We start from the raw sequence: 15,704 nt of genomic DNA on the forward strand, positions 1-15,704 counted from the left end.
GTCTGTCTGGAGCAAGACTCCAGCAAACAAACAGCCTCGGCTACAAATCTCAAGCAGCTGGAAACTTCAGCCACACTATTAAGTTAAATGACGGAGCATTGGAGCCAACACTTTCCTAACACCCATAACCCTTAGCTAGCACCATTGTTGTTGTGTTCTCCTCTCACCCTGCAAACTGTGGAGGAAACTTTAAAAGCAAACAGATGAAAACTTGATTTGACTACAGCTTTTCACTGAGGACGCAACATGACACAGGTCATAACAGTTTCATCGGATTATAACACATTTTCAAATGTGTTCAAGATTTAGGGTCCAATATTGGAAGACCAAATGTGAAGAGACTGCAATCCATCAATGCCTCTTGATGTAGGAATTACAATTGGCAAGAAAAGAAGAGCATGACTAGAAACCAAACTCTTTCCACTGATCCCTTTGTCCTCATCAATCTCTTTAACTTCTAGTTTGCAACAATTGTGCTGTCATCTCCCTTGCAAAGACAGCAAAAAACCCACACACAAGAAAGAGTATGTGAGTATGGGGAAACAGTACGCATGATTAGGCCTTTTTCCACACATATATTAAGTGTAGCGGGCTGCTCTGGCACCTCTTTGCGGTGATAGGCAAACCCTGAGCTACTGACCTCAAACCATGGAAATTCAATTAGAGGAATTTAAGTGTTTCACAAAGCTGTAGGTGGCTGTCCAGGGGAATGCCTGTAAAAAACTGGCAACCCATGCAGCCCAGGCGTAATCGCCGCTCCCCGCTCCACTCACAGGCCCTAAATTGGAAACCACAGGATGGTGACATATGTATGTACACTGGACAACAATACCAGAATTTCTATGATTTTACTGAGTTGCAGCACAAATAAGGAACTCAGTCAAATTAAATAAATTCATTAGGCCCTAATCTATGGATTTCACATGACTGGGAATACAGATATGCATCTGTTGGTCACAGATACTTTAAAAGAAAGTAGGGTTGTGGATCAGAAAACCAGTCAGTATCTGGTGTGACCATCATTTGCCTCATGCAGCGTGACACATCTCCTTCGCCTAGAGTTGATCTGGCTGTTGATTGTGGCCTGTGGAATGTTGTCCCACTCCTCTTCAATGGCTGAGCAAAGTTGCTGGATATTGGCAGGAACTAGAACATGCTGTTGTACATGTCAATCCAGAACATCCCAAACATGCTCAATAGGTGACATGTCTGTGAGTATGCAGGCCATGGAAGAACTAGGATATTTTTTACTCCCAGGAATCGTGTACAGATCCTTGCAACATGGGGATTTGCATTATCATGCTGAAACATGAGGTGATGGCGGTGGATGAATGGCACGACAATGGGCCTCAGGAACTTGTCACGGTATCTCTGTGCATTCAAGTTGCCATCGATAAAATATAAATTGTAAATGTTGTCAGTAGCTTATGCCTGCCCATACCATAACCCCACTGTAACCATGGGGCATTCTGTTCACAACATTGACATCAGCAAACTGCTCACCCACACGATGCTATACACACTGTCTGTCATCTGCCCAGTACAGTTGAAACCGGGATTCATCCGTGAAGAGCACACTTCTCCAGCGTGCCAGAGGGTGAAGGTGAGCATTTGTCCACTGAAGTCGGTTACGACGCCGAACTGCAGTCATGTCAAGACCCTGGTGAGCACAACGAGCACACTGGTGAGCTTCCCTGAGATGGTTTCTGACAGTTTGTGCAGAAATTCTTTGGTTGTGCAAACCCACAGTTTCATCAGCTGTCCGGGTGGCTGGTCTCAGAACATCCCGCAGATGAAGAAACCGGATGTGGAGGTCCTGGGCTAGCGTGGTTACACGTGGTCTGGGGTTGTGAGGCCGGTTGGACGTACTCTAAAATTACATTGGAGGTGGCTTATAGTAAAGAAATGAACATTCAATTATCTGGCAACAGCTCTGGTGGACATTCCTCAACATTGCTAGATTGGCCCTTTACTGTCCCCAGCACAAGGTGCACCTTTGGATGGATTATCTTGGCAAAAGGAGAAATGCTCACTAACATGGATGTAAATAAATTTGTGGACAACATTTAAGAGAAATAAGCTTTTTGTGCGTATGGATAATTTCTGGGATCTTTTATTTCAGCTCATGAAACATGGGACCAACACTTTACATGTTGAGTTTATATTTTTGTTCAGTATATATAACTACAGTGCCAGAGCTTTCTATAAATCAGATGCCTGGTCTGGACCTGGCTGTCATTCTAACAGAAGGGATTGACAGTGTTACTCTGCTTCAGCTGGACGGACATACCAAAAAGAACAAAGTAAAAGGTGGTATCGGCAACCTACGTTAGCTTTGGGTGCAAATGTTGGGCCGAGCTCCAAGATCCAGTGGTGCCACTATTCCCTCAAGTGTTAACTGCCTTCCCTGATATGGGTAGGCAGTTAACACTTAAGAGACGGTAACACTAGGCACGCTACCACTTCTGCAGTTAAGGGAAACGGGTGCTCTTGGTTCCGGTCGTAAAAGGTTCCACCATAGACCGACCCAATCTACCCATTAAGTGGCTCTGGAAAGGTACTGACCGTAGCTTACAGCAACATCTGTGATGGAAAATGGAACAAGAACACACAATGACAGGAGCAGCAGTAGCCACACTTCCTCCCTCCAGTAGCAGTGGGCAGCCAGCAGTTCAGGTCTCCCCTCTCCACCAGACTACCCACACATCTCCTGCTTCTCAGACTTGGCCAGAGAACAGTAAACTAAACTCTGGGAGGGAGGGAGGCCTTGGCTGTTCCTATTAGTCTCCCCCATAACCCTCCATGCCTGGACACATTCATCACTACACTCACTGAGGGAAGAACATTTTATTAATTTATTTAAACAAAAAAAGACTGAAGCTGTGTGATACGGAGAACCTGCTGATTTCTTCCAGCTCCAAGGGTGGCCGGTTCATATAGAGAAAACAGAACTATGTGATATACAGTGTGTTGCTGCTACTGTATAACGGAAGTTACGAATGTATCTATGGTTCTTCGAATACCTGGAAAACCGTCAGTATGGTTGAAAGTATGGATTATATCACTCGCGCTCATCGCAGGTCGAGTAATAATAACAACAAAGTCAAGCCGGTGACGTGACAGCATGGGAGGACATGCCCTCCCGGTTCATATAAAACCATACGTCAGACCACGCACTGTCTCTGAGATTCTTCTCGCCCAAAAGATTTAGAGCGACAGGAAAGTACTGATGGTCTTCCAGGTATTCGTAGAACCATAGTTACATTTGTACGTTCTTCAGTACGTTTGAAAGTTGGATGACTCATACAAACAAGGTCACAAGGAATAGCACTACTAACCTCTGATTAATGAACCAATGCCACTGAAAGAATGACAGACCCCATGGTGTGAGGCCATCTGGCCATGTGCGAGCAAAGGCGTCCATGCCCAGGGGGCTCTTGAACTCTGCCAGAGAGAACCAGAGGGAGCAGGGGGATGTTTGCTCTGGGGCGAACAAGTCTACGTGTGCTGTTCCAAACCACTGCCATATCATCTTCACTACTTGTGGGTGAAGTCCCCATTCCCCCGGGGGCGGTTTCTGTCACGACAAGAAATCTGCCACCTCGTTCACCTTGCCTGGGAGATAAATGGCTTGTAGGGAGGCCAGATGCGGTAGAGTCCATATAAAGAGTTGTTGGGCCACCTGTAGGGATCGTACAGACCTTGTTCCCCCTTGATGGTTGATGTGGAACACTATCGATGTATTGTCTGATATGAGGACAGGATTGTGTTTGAGAACCGGCAGAAAGTGATTCAGGGTTAGGTAAACTGTCTGAAGTTCTAGCACGTTGATGTGCTCTTTCCTCCAGCGGGGGCACCTCTCTCCCTGTACAGACCTGTGTTGCTACACTGCTCTCCAGCCTCTTAGTGAAGTGTCGATCGTCACTACTTCCCACCTTGCCGGAATTGATCCGAGAGGGACACCTGTAGTCAGGTAGGCTCTCTTGCTCCACAGTCGCAAAGTAGAGTAGCACACCCTTGTCACTTGTATTTTGGTGTTTCTGTCCCGCTTGGGGTCCAAGCGGAGGTCGTTGAACCACACTTGTAGTGGCCTTAAAGAAAGCAGGCCTAACGGTGTCACTGCGAAGGCCGCCGCGAGCATGTCCATCAGTTGTTGGAATGTTTGTACTTTCACCAATGCATTCAACTGGAATTGTTGCAGAATAACAAGAATGCTGTCTACGCGCTGAAGTATTATACATTTCCTCATAGTGCAGGGGAGTTCAGAGCCATGCCAATAAAGGTGAACTTTTGGCTTGGTGTGAAGTTGCTCTTTTTGTTGTTCATTGTAAGACCCAGTGCGGTGATGTGGGTCAGTGTCAGCGCTGTGCCCTCTGCCGCACACTCGCGAGAGGGGTTGCAGATGAGCCAGTCGTCGAGGTAAGGAAGGATCTTGAACCCCTGTAGGTGGAGGGAGCTCAGGGCTGCACTTATGTATCTTGTGAAGACGCGAGGAGCCAGGGAGAGACTCAAGGGTAATACCGCAAACTGGTATGCCTGGCCCTGGAAGCCGAACCGCAGAAAACGCCTGTGTTCCAGTAGCATAGGAATGTGAAAGTAAGCATATTTTAAGTCCAGCGAGGTGAACAACTCCCACATGTGAAAGGGGAGATCTTTGAACCATTTTAAATCCAGAACTGGACAGAAGCCTCCATCTTTCTTCGGAACCAGGAAATAGGTTGAATAGCCATCTTGCTGTTCTGACGCTTTTACTCGTGATCGCTCCCTTCTCCAAGAGAGATGTAATCTCCTGGTTGAGGGTGCAAGCTTTCAGGGGTTATTTAACTGAAGTCATTCTGATCCCTGAGAATGGTGGGGGCCGGTGTCGGAACTGCAGCCTGTACTCTGCTCCAATGTCCGATGACTCCAGACGGGCGCTGAGAAAGCTCCCAGAAAGCTCCCTGCTCTTCATGCCCGCGGCCGAGTGGGCCTTCGAACAAAGAAAACAGCGGAGCAAAGCTACACCGCTGTGGAACCCACAGCCCAGAAACCAGGCATCACAGAGTCGTGGCAGAGGGAGGCCTGACACGCGTGAACCTCGCTACTCACTCGGCCCTACACACGCACCTGGTCCTACCACCAGCCTAACACAGGTGCTCGCCAGCCCCAAACCGTGATGCAGCCACCCCCCCAACCCCGAAAAGGGCGTGGTCAGCACGAATGGTTGTTGTTTAGTAAGCCAAGCTGACTACACAGTGGCAGCTAGGTTGAGTTTGTAAACTAGCTCGCTAGCTAGCTTGTAGCATGCTAGTAATACAAGGGGAGGGGGAATATCAGGAGGAGGAAATCCGAATCTCACGTTTTATAGCTGTCTAGGCTAACAACCTTCCTAGAGGTGGTTATCTAGGGAAGTAACCCGTTTGAGTTTTAAATAGTTGAAGGACGACTAGTGCCTGGTGGCCTTGATAACTTCTCTCAGCACATATCAAAGCTGCAGGCTAAAGTTAAATCTAGACTTGGTTTCCTCTATCGTAATCGCTCCTCTTTCACCCCAGCTGCCAAACTAACCTTGATTCAGATGACCATCCTACACCTGCTAGATTACAGAGACATAATCTATAGATCGGCAGGTAAGGGTGCTCTCAAGCGGCTAGATGTTCTTTACCATTCGGCCATCAGATTTGCCACCAATGCTCCTTATAGGACACATCACTGCACTCTATACTCCTCTGTAAACTGGTCATCTCTGTATAGCCGCTGCAAGACCCACTGCTTGATGCTTATTTATAAAACCCTCTTAGGCCTCACTCCCCCCTATCTGAGATATCTACTGCACCCCTCCACATACAACACCAGTTCTGCCAGTCACATTCTGTTAAAGGTTCCCAAAACACACACATCCCTGGATTGCACGTCTTTTCAGTTCGCTGCAGCTAGCGACTGGAACCAACTGCAACAAACATTCAAACTGGGCAGTTTTATCTCAATCTCTTCATTTAAAGACTCAATCATGGACACTCTTACTGACAGTTGTGGTTGCTTTGCATGATGTATTGTTGTCTCTACATTCTTGCCCTTTGTGCTGTCTGTGCCCAATAATGTTTGTTCCATGTTTTGTGCTGCTACCACGTTGTGCTTCTGCCATTGCTACCATGCTGTGTTGTCATGTTGTGTTGCTACCATGCTGTGTTGTCATGTGTTGCTGCCATGCTATGTTGTCTTAGGTCTCTCTTTATGTAGTGTTGTCTCTCTTGTCGTGATGTGTGTTTTGTCCTATATTTTTATTTAATTTACTTTTAATCCCAGCCCCCGTCCCCGCAGGTGGCCTCTTGCCTTTTGGTAGGCCGTCATTGTAAATAAGATTGTGTTCTTAACTGACTTGCATAGTTAAATAAAGATTAAATAAAAATAACAAATAAATACGAGCACAGCAGTGGAGGATATCTTGACAAGGTTAGCACCGGAGTACGGAGGCCAACACACACTCTAGCAGGTGGGCTAAGTCAGCACAAGACAAGGAAGCCCGATATCCTCAGATAGAAAGGATAGGTATGGGAGAGCTTTCACACCCACAGGCTGTTGGTGACAGACTGACAGTACACACAGCTCACACAGAGTTTAGCTTACCCTACCGGGACCTGAGAAAATGCATGAAACTTGCGTAAATACGCTAAGGCAACTTTGCGAGAAGAAATAAGAGATCTGGAAACCCTTCCTATCAAGGGACCCTCAAACACAGAAAGTGTTTGAAAGAAAACAAATCCTATTTGAACCCAGGTGTGGGGAGTTCATAAATAATGTGAGAGGGTTGGACAGCTGTCAGAGTTCTCCCTCTCTGGTGCTGTTATTGCTAGACTGTTAACAATCTCTCAATCCAGCGGGCATCAATCCTCTCTCTCCCTTACCCGTTTACTTAACCCACTTACTCTGCCAAAAACAATTTCTTGCTTGAAATGTGACAAAAAAAGTTGACTAATGAAGTGCTTTTTACTGTCTGAGAAGTTAGAGAGATCCCCTTTAAAGTGGCAGCTTAATGCCATTACAATGTAAACCACATTGTAAGAGGCAGGGGTGTGGAGCGGGCTTCGAATTAGATGTAAAGGGCCTATTACCCAGCCAGTTATTCCTCCGCATGCGGCCATATGGGACTTTGCTTTGAGCATACCAGCTATTCTTCACCACCAGGCTAAAACAAAAACAGACACGTGTTTATGACCCTTCCTGCAGTCTCAAAGAGAATTTGACTTGCACCCTCCATCCTCACAGGGAGTAGGAGGGGGGGGGGGGATGTAAAGTGCAGTACATTAGAAGCTGCATCTCTGGGCGTGTCTGTCCCATCCATTACGCCACAGGTTTACCACATCAATCGCGGTGAAATTGAAAACCGATGTTGCCTTTGTGGAGGAAGAGTAGATCGGCGAGCGAGTGAGTGGCAGCAGTTTGGTTTGGGAAGCTGTTCAACTCCAGGTCCTGCTGTCCCTATTGATGAGGTGCGTGCATGTAATGTGGGTGGGGATGGGATCAGGGTCAGGTAAACAAACAGGGTACAGTGTGTTGCTGCCTTTGGGGTTTGGGAGGACACAGAAACCTGATTGTGACGTTTTGCGGAGGCAGGTGAGCAGAGCAAAAGAAAGAGGCTGGTTGTTTAAGAGTGGACCGTGCAGAGTGCAGACTGATGCGATATCTTGGATTCTTCGGAACCCTGGACAGACCAGGCTGTGGGGTTGAGTCCCGGACCACAAGCCTCTGCACTCCCCAGAAGAAGCAGTCCTCTCCATAGGAATGAATGGAATTCAACAGTATTTCAATTAAATGTTTCAAGGACAAAGTTACATGTATTTAAGTGCTTTTTTGTTGTTGTAGTATGGACAGTAACATTAAACTTCCTAAAAAGTATACTATAAGGAAAATGTTTTAATATATTTTTTAATTTAAATTGTTTATGTTTAGCTCACATAATATAATTTAAAAGTATGCATTAAGAGGTCTGCACTAGAATAAATGTGGCAAAAAACAAATGTAGAAATGAATAAATGCATTTCTATAGCTTCCAAAATATGTTTTTAAATGGGTGGGGAGTGCCTTCAAAACAGCACCCCCTGTGTATATAAATAATTGGATACAGACAATACATGACATACTGTTGTGTACAGGGAGTTATTCTGGAGCCTTGTAGGTTGAACGATGACTGACCAAGGGTAAACACACAACTGTTTAGGGAAATGCCAACATGCGTCCATGGAAAACCTAAAGTAACGTGTAACGTACAGTTCTATCCTCTTAATTTCAGTAATAAATCATTGCCAGCTTATTCAGGTCACAAAGCCCCATTGTAGGCATGGCTGAAATCCATACATAAAATAGAAAATAACCAACCAAGGAAATAAGGTAATAGCTGGAGATAATTTTGACGGGGGCGTTGTGAACATTCAGTCAGAGTTACACATGCTATGCAGCTCTGACTGGGTTCCAAAGAGAGGGAAAGCAGCCAATACGGAGGAGGGGTCTGGGTAGTGTTCTAACTCTGTAGCACGATGCCCTGAGTCGTGCTAATATGGTTTCTATCCACAGCGAACATCATCAAGTGAGACAGACACAGAAGGCTATCCTGCCAAGAAGTTCTCACACCACTCCTGTTGGGGTTTAAAAGGAGCTTTGTCAGAGCGGTGAGGAACGGAAGTTATGTAAAGGAGAGAAAGACTCAAATACTAAGCATGGAGGATAGAAAAGATGGAAAAGAGGGAGTAGGTGATGGTGGAACAAGGAGGGTGGAGAGAGAGTGAGAGGAAGGGAAAGAGACAGAGTTGTAACACTGATGCATACTATACACGGATGGCTAGGATACGTAAACAAATAAACCACCAAAAAAAGCTGACGGCTTCTCCACCACTCCACATCATTATTATCATCGTCATAATCATTGGTTAAGACCACTCTCCAATCGGACATCCTGCCAGCCAAGCTAGAACACCTTCTGCCTTCTTTTCCAACCGCTGGGCTCCACCAATAACAATTATCTTTATTATTGTCATTCATTGGTTAAGATCATTCTCCAATCAGGCTAGAACACCTGCCTTTTCCAACTGCTTGGCTCCAGCAATAAAAGCTAGCTACGTCCCAGCTCATGCTCCTGTTCCCAACGCAGCATGCTGGCAGCCCAGCCAGGCACCTCCACTAACCACTAAACACAGTGGCTCCCTCATTGTTTTATGGAGCCACCACTCTCTCTCAATGGCTGGTGCATTACTTTGATGTGCTCCAGACCACCAGTATGGCCAGAGGCACCGCCAAGGGTGCGTTGTGGGTAATGTGGTTGTGCTCAGCAAGAGACCTGGAGGCTGGAGTTTGGAGGTTGACAGAGCCATGCAAGTGGAAGGTTTTCCCCATGGACCTCGCTGCTGGGCATGGTGGTGTGCCCATGCCTTCTGCGTCCCCCTTCTTCCGTCAGCTAGCTCCAGGTTGGTCTCGTTTTAATTCCCATGCAACACAGAGCATCCTGCTCCCAGACCAGGCAAATACGATACCCCTGGCTTAGTGACTCAGAGCTAATTGTTGTGCCCCCCAACCCTCTCACCAACCTACCCCTACTCTCGTTCCCCCACCCTTCAATCTTCATATAGCGTCTTTTGGAGTCTAATCATGCCCACATGCCTGTTTCACAAAATAGCGTATGGATAACAGGGAGGAGAGAGTGAGATAGATAGAGCGAGCGAGAACACAGCAGCATGGCAGAGATCCAGCTTTCCCATTCTCACAAACTTGGCTAATTTGTCTGTGTGAAACCCAGGATGTGAGGGTTTAGTGATTCTGCCCCCTGCAAAGAGACTTTCAACACCTGTGGCCTCCTGCTCTGGAGGGAAGGAGCAGCCAGACGCCACTCACTTCATTACGTAGTTCACTCATTCAAAGGGGCTAGAATAGGACAGGCCCCTCTGTGAGAAGCAGAGCATTAGCAACGCTTAAATCATGTTACTGGGGTGCAAATAGGGAGCAGAGTGCAAAGATGCATGTTAACAAACTTGCAAATGTCTCCACTTCAAATCCTAGTATCCATTTGGGAGTCGTTTGTGTTGCAATGTCATTTGCAGACCGCACAAGGAAGGAAAAAGGAGGGCAAACAGGGTTCTGTCCAAGTAACAAGATGGCGCCGACAGACACGGTGGCCCTGTTTCAAGCTTCTAGTCAACTTTGCAATATTTAGTTTTTTTGTGTTATTATTTATATTTTCTTCTCAAAACGGTTCTTGTATTATTACCTACAGCCAGAAATAACTTTTGGATATTAGATCAGCGGTCACACCAGAAATTCTAGAAGAAATTCGACTTCCCTGACCTGGGTCCTTTGTTTGAACTTCCCGATGCAGCTCTATTAAACCCGGGGGCTGCCCCAAAATGCCAATGACATAAAAGAGGTAGATGGACTGGGGCCCTAGTCAGACTCAGGGGGCGTGCATACAATCCACCACTGTCGAGTATATTACTCACTAACGCTCAGTCCTTGGACAAAGTAGAGGAGCTCAAGGCGAGGATCTCCTTCCAGAGAGACATCAGGGACTGTAAAATACTCTGTTTTACGGAATCATGGCTCTCTCCGAATATATTGTCCCCGTCCATCCAGCCAGCGGGGTTCAAATCAAATCAAATTTATTTGGATACATTCACATGGTTAGCAGACGATAATGTGAGTGTAGCGAAATGCTTGTGCTTCTAGTTCCGACAGATTACTTGTTAGATATTACTGCACTAACAATTCGCCAACAACTACCTAATACACACAAATCTAAAGGGGTGAATAAGAATATGGACATATAAATATATGGATGAGCGATGGCCGAGCAGCATAGGCAAGGTGCAATAGATGGTATAAGGTACAGTATATACATATGAGATGAGTAGTCTGAGATATATTAACGTTATTAAAGTGGCATTGTTTAAAGTGACTAGTGATCCATTTATTAAAGTGGCCAGTGATTTGAGTCTATGTAGGCAGCAGCCTTTCTGAGTTAGTGATTGCTGTTCAGTCTGATGGCCTTGAGATAGAAGCTGTTTTTCAGTCTCTCGGTCCCAGCTTTGATGCACCTGTACTGACCTCACCTTCTGGATGGTAGCGGGGTGAACAGGCAGTGGCTCAGGTGGTTGTTGTCCTTGATATTTTTGGCCTTCATGTGACATCGGGTGCTGTAGGTGTCTTGGAGGGCAAGTAGTTTGCCCCTGGTGATGCGTTGTGCAGACCGCACCACCCTCTGGAGAGCCTTGTGGTCGAGGGCTGTGCAGTTCCCGTACCAGCCTGTGATACAGCCCGACAGGATGCTCTCGTTTGTGCATCTGTAGAAGTTTGTCAGGGGTTTCGGCGACAAGCCGAATTTCTTCAGCCTCCTGAGGTTGAAGACGCACCGTTGCGCCTTCACCACACTGTCTGTGCGGGTGGACCATTTAAATTTGTCCGTGATGTGTACGCTGAGGAACTTTCCACCTTCTCCACTACTGTCCCGTCGATGTGGATAGGGGGGTGCTCCCTCTGCTGTTTCCTGAAGCCCCCGATCATCTCCTTTGTTTTGTTGACGTTGAGTGAGAGGTCGTTTTCCTGACACCACACATCCGAGTGCCCTCACCTCCCTGTAGGCAGTCTCGTCGTTGGTAATCAAACCCACTACCGTTGTGTTGTCTGTAACCTTGATGATTGAGTTGGAGGCGTGCATGGCCACGCAGTCGTGGGTGAACAGGGAGTACAGGAGGGGGCTGAGCACACATTCTTGTGGGGCCCAGTGTTGAGGGTCAGCGAAGTGGAGATGTTGTTTCCTACCTTCACCACCTGGTGGGCGGCCCGTCAAAGTCCAGGACCTAATTGCACAGGGTGGGGTTGAGACCCAGGGCCTCCAGCTTGATGATAAGCTTGGAGGGTACTATGGTGTTGAATGCTGAGCTGTAGTCAATAAACAGCATTCTTACATAGGTTTTCCTCTTGTCCAGATGGGATAGGGTAGTTTGCAGTGTGATGGCGATTGCATCGACTGTGGACCTGTTGGGGCGGTATGCAAACTGAAGTGGGTCTAGGGTGGCAGGTAAGGTGGAGGTAATATGATCCTTGACTAGTCTCTCAAAGCACTTCATGATGACAAAAGTGAGTGCTACGGGACGGTAGTCAGTCATTTAGTTCAGTTATCTTTGCCTTCTTGGGTACAGGAACAATGTTGGCCATCTTGAAGCATGTGGGGACAGCAGACTGGGATAGGGAGCGATTGAATATGTCCATAAACACACCAGCCAGCTGGTCTGCACATGCTCTGAGGACGTGGCTATGGATGCCGTCTGAGCCAGCAGCCTTGCGGGGGTTAACTTCTTGAGAATACAGGGGGTGCTATTTTCCCATTAGCATTATTTGCTCTACAGATTAAACTGCCTCTTATTCAATTATTGCTCTTACTATATGCATATAAATAATACCATTGGAAAGAAAACAATCTCTGGTTTCTAAAACCGTTTCAATTTTGTCTCTGAGTGATACAGAAGTCATTTCACAGCACTTTCCATGACCAAGAACATAAAATCAAGATGTGTTATGCTGGCTTCAAAGCTCTGCCTATATATGGTCGTGCCCCCTATGACCAGAAACACACTTCATTCGCCTTCCTCTGGTTGTCAAGAGGACGTCAGAGGAGAAATTCTTTGTTTATCTGGGACTGACGTGAAATAGGAGCCATTTCTTTGGCGTGACCGACAACTTCCGGTTTACTGAATCGCTCGAATTGGAGCTGCGATTGTGTACTGTTTTGCTGGCGTTATGTATGAAAACTATCTCCGTGTCGAATTTTGTTTGATACATGTGACCATATCATCGTAATGTATGTTTTTTCAATATAGTTTAATCAGATTATTTGAATTTTTCCGGGAGTTTTGCGGTGTTCCGTTGTCGGATTGTATTTACGTTTGAGAGATCCGTGCCCCTCGACCAGTACCTATGCTAAATGAAGTGGGAAAGGAACATTTCTGAACGGAACCAACGACTCATCTTGACAAAGGACACTTTGAAAAACATTCTGATGAAAGATCAGCCATAGTAAGACCCAATTTACGATGTTATATCATATCTGTTGTGCATGTGAACTGGCCGTGGGCGCCTAGCCGAATCTGCCTGGTATAGCTATGCTAATTTAGCGCTACATTTTGTTTTCGTTATAAAACATTTCATAAATCTGAAATATTGTTTGGATTCACCAGATGTTGGGCTTTCAATATCTGTACGCTGTGTATTTTTCTGAAATGTTTTAAAATGAGTAATTAGTTATATGACGTTGGTCTCTGTAATTGTTCTGGCTTGGTCGGCACCTTTTCAGATTGCAGCTGCAATGTAGAACTGTGATTTATACCTGAAAAATGCACATTTAAACAAAAAAAACTATGCAATTCCATAAATATGTTATCAGACTGTCATCTTATGAAGTTGTTTCTTGGTTAGTGGCTATATATATTTTTATTTCGTCGAATTAGTGATAGCTACTGAAATGAAAAGGCTGTTGGGAGTAAAAATATCGTGTCCTTTGCTAACGTGGTTAGCTAATAGATTTACATATTGTGTCTTCCCTGTAAAACATTTAAAAAATCTGAAATGGTGGCTTTATTCACAAGACCTGTATCTTTCATCTGGTGTCTTAGACTTGTGATTTAATGATATTTAGATGCTACAAGTTACTTGTGACGCTATGCTAGCTATGCTACTCAGTGGGGTGGGGGGTGGGGGGTGCTACCGGATCAGGGTTGGTGACTCGTGAGAAGTTAACACATTTAAATGTCTTACTCACGTCGGCCACGGAGAAGGAGAGGGGGCAACAATGGTGGCACTCTATTATCCTCAAAGCGGGCAAAGACGGTGTTTAGTTTGTCTAGAAGAAGTGTGACGATGGTGTCCGTGACGTGGCTGGTTTCTTTTTGTAGTCTGTGGTTGCCTGTAGACTCTGCCACATGTCTTGTGTCTGAGCCATTGAATTGCGACTCCACTTTGTCCCTATACCGACATTTAGCTTGTTTGATTGCCTTGCGGAGGGAATAAATACACTTTTTATATTCAGCCATATTCCCATACCTCTTTCCATGGTTAAATGATGTGGTTTGCACTTTCAGTTTGCGCGAATGCAGCCATCCATCTACGTTTTCTGGTTAGGGTAGGTTTTAATAGTCACAGAGGGTACAACATGCCCAATGCACTTCCTTATAAACTCACTCACAGAGTCAGCGTATAGATAGATGTTCTCTGAGGCTGCACAGAACATTTCCCAGTCCGTGTGATCAAAACAATCTTGAAACGTGGATTCCGATAGGTCAGACCAGTGTTGAATGATTCTAGTCACGGGTATATCCTGTTTGAGTTTCTGCCTTTAAGACGGTAAAAGCAAGATGGAGTCGTGGTTGGATTTACAGAAGGGAGGGCCTTGTATGCATTGCAGAAGTTAGATAAGCAGTGATCGAGGGTATTACCCACACAAGTACTGCAATCAATATGCTGATAGAATTTAGGTAGCCTTGCTCTCAAATTTGCTTTGTTAAAATCCCCAGCTACAACAAATGCAGCCTCAGGATATATGGTTTCCAGTTTACATAGAGTCCAGTGAAGTTCCTTGAGGGCCGTTGTGGTGTCTGCTTGTGGGAGTATATACACATCTCTGACGATAACTGACGAGAACTCTCTTGGGAGATAATATGGCCGGCATTTGATTGTATGGAATTCTAGGTCGGGTGAGCAGAAGAACTTGAGTTCCTGTATGTTGTTATGATTACACCATGAGTTGTTAATCATGAAGCATACACCCCCACCCTTCTTCCCAGAGAGGTGTTTCTCTGTCGGCCTTGATGCATGAAGAAGCCCGCTGGCTGAACCGACTCCGACAACAGATCCCGAGAGAGCCATGTTTCTGTGAAACAGAGAATGTTACAATCTCTGTCTCTGTGGAAGGCAACACTTGCTCGAATTTCGTCTACCTTGTTGTCAAGAGACTGGACATTGGCGAGTAGTATACTCGGAAGTGGTGGGCGATGTGCACGCCTACGGAGCCTGACCAGGAGGTTGTTTTGGGTCGGCTTCTGGGATTAGATCCATTGTCCTGGCTGGTGGTCCGAACAAAGGATACGCTTCGGGAAAGTCGTAATGTTGGTAAGTTGACATCGCTCTTATATCCAATAGTTCTTCCCGGCTGTATGTAATAAGAATAAAGATTTTCCGGGGTAACAATGTAAGAAATAATACATTAAAAAAACGAAATACTGCATAGTTTCCTGAGGACTCGAAGCGAGGCGACCATCTCTGACGGCGCCATATTGTACACTATCTCCCTCGCATGGATAGGAAGAAAGAACTCTCCAGGAAACAGGAGGGTTGTTTCATGATTAACAACTCACGGTGTGATTGTGTTAACGTACAGGAATTCAAGTACTTTTGTATTCTGATCTGGAATACCTCATCATCAAATGGCATAGAGAATGTTCTTCGGTCATTGTCACTGCAGTGTATATTCCCCCCCAAGCCAACTCCACAACGTCTCTCAAAGATTTTCAGTATGTGCAAACTGTAAACCGCATATCCTGAGGCCGCATTTATTGTAGCTGGGGACTTTAATAAAAGAAAAACACTGCCAAAATTCTATCAACACATCTCCTGCGCTATGTGCAACACGAACCCTGGATCATTGCTACTCTAACTTCCAGGATGGCTTCATGGCTCTCCTCCGTCCTCCT

General features: G+C 45.8%; 1 protein-coding gene across 1 annotated transcript in view; it reads right to left on the reverse strand.

Moving 5' to 3' along the window:
- The window catches only part of LOC139537441 (UV radiation resistance-associated gene protein-like), a 142,807-nt gene that overhangs the window by 50,855 nt on the left and 76,248 nt on the right, over positions 1-15,704 (reverse strand). The window lies entirely within an intron of this gene.

Source organism: Salvelinus alpinus, chromosome 13, assembly GCF_045679555.1.
Source record: "Salvelinus alpinus chromosome 13, SLU_Salpinus.1, whole genome shotgun sequence".
In the NCBI taxonomy this organism is placed as follows: domain Eukaryota; kingdom Metazoa; phylum Chordata; class Actinopteri; order Salmoniformes; family Salmonidae; genus Salvelinus; species Salvelinus alpinus.